The following is a 7,287-nucleotide window of genomic DNA, read 5'->3' on the forward strand; positions in this document are numbered from 1 at the left end:
GTGAGAGCGCTGTCTGTTGATAGAACGCCCGTTTGGGAAATCTCATCGGACTGAAGAAGTGCAACTGAAGCACAAAATGAGTGTGATGCTGAGCAGAAATGACAATAAGAAGCATGTTATATCTGTGTTTTCAAAACGCAACAAGATATTTATTATCCGTTCCATCTTATTTGTATGCGTGAAAAATGCCTAAAAAACACACAAGTATTCTGCATTAACGCAACCCCTGGCTTTTTACCAAAACAGAGGCTGGGGGACGCGTTGATATTGTTTCAATTAAAGGAAATGATCATCAGATACTACAAGAACTACACGTTAGTGATAAGCAACCCTGACTGACTCCCTCATGTCTCTTGGTGGTTTGGTGAAATACTTGTCTGACTCCTGAAGACTCATGGAGCATCATCTTTACCTTGGTGGCCTAACACACCACATCAACTACAGCAGAGCAGCTGGGATTAAAGGGTTGGAACAGGTGACTGACCTGGAGGAGGCCTCTCTTTGAACATCTCCACTCTGTTGTTGACCCTCCACTATGGCCCATGGGACTGTCTACAGGAGGAGAGGAGAGGAGAGGAGAGGAGAGGAGAGGAGAGGAGAGGAGAGGAGAGAGGAGAGGAGAGGAGAGGAGGAGGAGAGGAGAGGAGAGGAGAGGAGAGGAGAGGAGAGGAGAGGAGAGGAGAGGAGAGGAGAGGAGAGGAGAGGAGAGGAGAGGAGAGGAGAGGGAGAGGAGAGGAGAGGAGAGGAGAGGAGAGGAGAGGGGGAAGAGGAGGAGGAGAAGAAGAAGAGGAGGAAAACAAAGAAAAACAATGTCAACATCCAGGGTATTCAGAGTGATTCTGAATGATGTGGCAGGATTTTGACCCAGACAATGTGAAGTCTGTTGTTCAGACCTCTTATTTGAATGCACTTACTGTGATGTGCATGCAAAGAAAGAGTCCTTATGTTTCAAAATTAATACTTTGTTGATTTTGAAATGCAAGGACACTATTTCTCAAGGACACTATTTATCAAGGACACTTTATTATATGGGCCTATCTGAGCAGCTTTGCCCCGCTCTCTTGTGTTCTAAGTGGCTCTGAATAAGAACATGTTAAATGACTATCATGTAAATGTGACTGCTGAGCTGCAGGTGTTAAGGTCAGGGTTAGGCCTTGAGAGAAACTGAGAGAGGAACTGATCTCTCCTCCAAGCCAGAGAAACACTTATACTGATTGAGTACTGACACACAGGGGATATGTTTAGAAAAGGGGATCTTTAAACATGTCAACTGATCTGCATCCACCAGATGTATGTGAATCTGAAACTAACAAACTGAACTAACCCCAAGAGACCCGTCCTCTCTTACTAGTTTGCTGAACTAATTGGTATGATACACCAGAACACAAATCCAAACAGAACACTGAAACAGTAGCTACAGTAGTAAGTCTAAGGCTCAAGGTAAAAATGATGTTGCTTGTGAGGTTGAATTCAGATCAACAGATGACTATCTAAGTAATGGGCTAAATTGTGATGAAGGGTAAAGAAGTGTCAGTAAGGTAAAACATTAGGGAGAGCCAGAGCCAGTCAGCCAGTCACCCAGTCAGCCAGCCAGTCAGACGGCCAGTCAGCCAGAGCCAGCCAGTCAGCCAGCCAGAGCCACCCAGCCAGTCAGCCAGCCAGACAGACAGACAGCCAAGTCTGCCAGAGCTAGCCAGTCAGCTAGCCAGTCAGCCAGCAAGTCAGTCAGTCAGCCAGCCAGTGTGAGGTAACTATCCCCCAACATCAGACTCCAGGACTATAGTAAGACAGGACTCATAATTCACTGAGATTACATGCCTCTATAACAGCCACACACATGCATACGCACTGACGTATGCACAACCCATACACACAGACAGACGTACGCACACACAATCCACACACACAGACAGATGTACGCATGCACAACCCACACACACACAGAGAAAGAGAGAGAGAGAGAGAGAGAAAGACAGAGAGAGAGAGGGAGAGAGAGAGAGAGAGAGAGAACAGAACCTGTGCATCTGCGGTAATGAGGAAATGCCATTTATAGTGGGGCAAACAAGTATTTAGTCAGCCACCAATTGTGCAAGTTCCACCACTTAAAAAGATGAGAGAGGCCTGCACTTTTCATCAAAGGTACACTTCAACTATGACAGACAAGATGAGAAAATAATCCAGAAAATCACATTGTAGGATTTTTAATGAATTTATTTGCAAATTATGGTGGAAAATAAGTATTTGGTCACCTACAAACAAGCAAGATTTCTGGCTCTCACAGACCTGTAACTTCTTCTTTAATTAAGAGGCTCCTCTGTCCTCCACTCGTTACCTGTATTAATGGCACCAGTTTGAACTTGTTATAAGTATAAAAGACACCTGTCCACAACCTCAAACAGTCACACTCCAAACTCCACTATGGCCTAGACCAAAGAGCTGTCAAAGGACACCAGAAACAAAATTGTAGACCTGCACCAGGCTGGGAAGACTGAATCTGCAATAGGTAAGCAGCTTGGTTTGAACAAATCAACTGTGGGAGCAATTATTAGGAAATGGAAGACATGCAAGACCACTGATAATCTCCCTCGATCTGGGGCTCCACGCAAGATCTCACCCCGTGGGGTCAAAATGATCACAAGAACGGTGAGCAAAAATCCCAGAACCACACGGGGGGACCTAGTGAATGACCTGCAGAGAGCTGGGACCAAAGTAACAAAGCCTACCATCAGTAACACACTACACCGCCAGGGACTCAAATCCTGCAGTGCCAGACGTGTCCCCCTGCTTAAGCCAGTGCATGTCCAGGCCCGTCAGAAGTTTGCTAGAGAGCATTTGGATGATCCAGAAGAAGATTGGGAGAATGTCATATGGTCAGATGAAACCAAAATATAACTTTTTGGTAAAAACTCAACTCGTCGTGTTTGGAGGACAAAGAATGCTGAGTTGCATCCAAAGAACACCATACCTACTGTGAAGCATGGGGGTGGAAACATCATGCTTTGGGGCTGTTTTTCTGCAAAGGGACCAGGACAACTGATCCGTGTAAAGGAAAGAATGAATGGGGCCATGTATCGTGAGATTTTGAGTGAAAACCTCCTTCAATCAGCAAGGGCATTGAAGATGAAACGTGGCTGGGTCTTTCAGCATGACAATGATCCCAAACACACCGCCCGGGCAACGAAGGATTGGCTTCGTAAGAAGCATTTCAAGGTCCTGGAGTGGCCTAGCCAGTCTCCAGAACTCAACCGAATAGAAAATCTTTGGAGGGAGTTGAAAGTCCGTGTTGCCCAGCAACAGCCCCAAAACATCACTGCTCTAGAGGAGATCTGCATGGAGGAATGGGCCAAAATACCAGCAACAGTGTGTGAAAACCTTGTGAAGACTTACAGAAAATGTTTGACCTCTGTCATTGCCAACAAAGGGTATATAACAAAGTATTGAGATAAACTTTTGTTATTGACCAAATACTTATTTTCCACCATAATTTGCAAATAAATTCATTAAAAATCCTACAATGTGATTTTCTGGATTTTTTCCCCTTATTTTGTCTGCCATAGTTGAAGTGTACCTATGATGAAAATTACAGGCCTCTCTCATCTTTTTAAGTGGGAGAACTTGCACAATTGGTGGCTGACTAAATACTTTTTTGTCCCACTGTAGACATTTAGCATTAACAGTAGGTGTCTGTGAGGCGTTACACTGGCCCTCTGGCTGATAGGCAAGGTATGTCTCCTACAGTGTTACACCACTGGCATAGAGACATGTTTGGAGCTGTTGTTTGGAACTGTTGTTTAGAACTGTTGTTTGGAACTGTTGTTTAGAACTGCTGTTTGAAACTGTTTAGAACTGTTGTTTGGAACTGTTGTTTAGAACTGTTGTTTGGAACTGTTATTTAGAACTGTTGTTTGGAACTGTTGTTTGGAACTGTTGTTTAGAACTGTTTTGTGTCAAAGCTTTAATACTGTTAAGTGGTCTCCTCATCTCCTTTCCTTCATCTGTACTGATACTGTAGGAAAACAAAGGGTGGATGAAATTATTTTTGTATTTTGATCCCTATGGTTGGGGTTAGGATTAGGGGATGGTAAACTGATCCTAGGTCTGTATCTACAGGCAACGTCTAGGGTTCCAGAACTGGTAGACTGAGGGAGATGGTGGTCGGGCCTAAATCAATAGTCCACAGAAAGAACTGCTCTCTGAGTGGGACAGATCAGCTTTCAGATACATACACCAGTCTCTCTCTCTCTCTCTGTGTACATTCTGTTCTCTCTCCCCCATCTCCTATACCTCTCTGTTCATCTCACCAATTCCCTCCATACCTACCTCTCTTTCACCAATCCCCTGTCTCTTTCTGCTCTCTTCTCTCCACTCATAACCTTCCTACTTTTTCTCCCACTGTATATTTAAAGATCAAAACAGGACAAGCGAATGGTTTGGGCTGAGTGCCAGATTAAACAATATGAAATGAAAATAAACTATTCAGCCAGCCAGTCAGAGCCAGCCAGCCAGCCAGTCAGTCAGTCAGCTAGCCAGCCAGCCAGCCAGCCAGCCAGCCAGTGTGAGGTAACTATCACCCAACATCAGACTCCAGGACAATAGTAAGACAGGACTCCTAATTCACTGAGATTACATGCCTCTATAACAGCCACACACATGCATACGCACTGACGTATGCACAACCCACACACACAGACAGACGTACGCGCGCACAATCCACACACACAGACAGACGTATGCACGCACAATCCACACACACAGACAGATGTACGCATGCACAACCCACACAGAGAGAGAGAGAGAGAGAGAGAGAGAGAGAGAGAGAGAGAGAGAACAGTACCTGTCCATCTGCGGTAATGAGGAAATGCCATTTAGACATTTAGCATTAACTGTAGGTGTCTGTGAGGCGTTACACTGGCCCCCTGGCTGATAGGTCAGGTATGTCTCCTACAGTGGTTGGTGTTACACCACTGGCATAGAGACATGTTTGGAACTGTTGTTTAGAACTGTTGTTTGGAACTGTTGTTTGGAGCTGTTGTTTGGAACTGCTGTTTGGAACTGTTATTTGGAACTGTTGTTTAGAACTGTTGTTTGGAACTGCTGTTTAGAACTGTTGTTTGGAACTGTTGTTTGGAACTGTTATTTGGAACTGTTGTTTGGAACTGTTGTTTGGAGCTGTTGTTTGGAACTGTTGTTTAGAACTGTTGTTTGGAACTGTTGCTTGGAACTGTTTGTCACGAGTCCGACCGAGGGTGGCTCCCCTTCCCGGTCGGGTGGCGCTCGGCGGTCGTCGTCACCGGCCTATTAGCTGCCACTGATTGTCTTTCCTCCCCCTCCTTGTATGTTTATTGTTAGCACCTGTTAGTGAGTCATTAGTTGGGCTTTATTAGACAGCCGGCCCGCCTGTTTCTTTGTGCGGGATTAATTATTGTGACCTTCGGTTATGTAGTAGAGGAACGTGTTTGTTCCTGGTCGTGTATTCTGCTGTACTGTTTTCGTCCCCCGTGTTTGGGGCATTTGGTTTTGAGCACCCAGTGTTGCGTGAGTGCATTAAAGAGCGCAGTATTGCACTCTCTGTTTCCTGCGTCTGACTCCACACCCACGACACCCGGAGCATTACACTGTTGTTTAGAACTGTTGTTTAGAACTGTTGTTAGGAACTGTTGTTGGGAACTGTTGTTTAGAACTGTTGTTAAGAACTGTTGTTGGGAACTGTTGTTTGGAACTGCTGTTTGGAACTGTTTAGAACTGTTGTTAGGAACAGTTGTTGGGAACTGTTGTTTAAAACTGTTGTTTAGAACTGTTGCTTGGGACTGTTGTTTAGAATTGTTGTTTGGAACTGTTGTTTGGAACTGCTGTTTGGAACTGTTTAGAACTGTTGTTTGGAACTGTTATTTAGAACTGTTGTTTGGAACTGTTGTTTAGAATTGTTGTTTAGAATTGTTGTTTAGAACTGTTGTTTGGAACTGTTGTTTGGAACTGTTGCTTGGAGCTGTTGTTTAGAACTGTTGCATGGAGCTGTTGCATGGAGCTGTTACATGGAGCTGTTGTTTGGAACTATTGCTTCTTGGAACTTTTGTTTGGAACTGTTGTTTGGAACTGTTGCTTGGAGCTGTTGTTTAGAACTGTTGTTTGGAACTGTTGTTTGGAACTGTTGTTTAGAACTGCTGTTTGGAACTGCTGTTTGGAACTGTTGTTTGGAACTGTTGTTTAGAACTGTTGTTTGGAACAGTTTGGAGCTGTTGCTTGGTGCTGTTGTTTGGAACTGTTGTTTGGAACTGTTGCTTGGAGCTGTTGTTTAGAACTGTTGCATGGAGCTGTTGCATGGAGCTGTTGTTTGGAACTATTGCTTGGAACTTTTGTTTGGAACTGTTGTTTGGAACTGTTGCTTGGAGCTGTTGTTTAGAACTGTTGTTTGGAACTGTTGTTAGGAACTGTTGCTTGGAACTGCTGTTTGGAACTGTTGTTTGGAACTGTTATTTAGAACTGTTGCTTGGAACTGTTGTTTGGAACTGTTGTTTAGAACTGTTGTTTAGAACTGTTGTTTAGAACTGTTGTTAGGAACTGTTGTTTGGAACTGCTGTTTGGAACTGTTGTTTGGAACTGTTGTTTGGAACTGTTGTTTGGAACTGTTGTATAGAACTGTTGTTTGGAGCTGTTGTTTGGAGCTGTTGTTTGGAACTGTTGTTTGGAGCTGTGGCTTGGAGCTGTGGCTTGGAGCTGTGGCTTGGAGCTGTGGCTTGGAGCTGTGGCTTGGAGCTGTGGTTTGGAACTGTTGTTTGGAGCTGTTGTTTGGAGCTGTTGTTTGGAACTGTTGTTTGGAGCTGTTGTTTGGAGCTGTTGTTTGGAGCTGTTGTTTTGAACTGTTGTTTAGAACTGTTTTGTGTCAAAGCTTTAATACTGTTAAGTGGTCTCCTCATCTCATTTCCTTCATCTGTACTGATACTGTAGGAAAACAAAGGGTGGATTAAATGATTTTTGTATTTTGATCCCTATGGTTGGGGTTAGGATTAGGGGATGGTAAACTGATCCTAGGTCTGTATCTACAGACAACGTCTAGGGTTCCAGAACTGGTAGACTGAGGGAGATGGTGGTCGGGCCTAAATCAATAGTCCACAGAAAGAACTGCTCTCTGAGTGGGACAGATCAGCTTTCAGATACATACACCAGTCTCTATCTCTCTCTCTGTGTACATTCTGTTCTCTCTCCCCCATCTCCTATACCTCTCTGTTCATCTCACCAATTCCCTCCATACCTACCTCTCTTTCACCAATCCCCTGTCTCTTTCTGCTC

The sequence above is a fragment of the Oncorhynchus tshawytscha genome, linkage group LG03 (genome assembly GCF_018296145.1).
Source record: "Oncorhynchus tshawytscha isolate Ot180627B linkage group LG03, Otsh_v2.0, whole genome shotgun sequence".
NCBI lineage: Eukaryota > Metazoa > Chordata > Actinopteri > Salmoniformes > Salmonidae > Oncorhynchus > Oncorhynchus tshawytscha.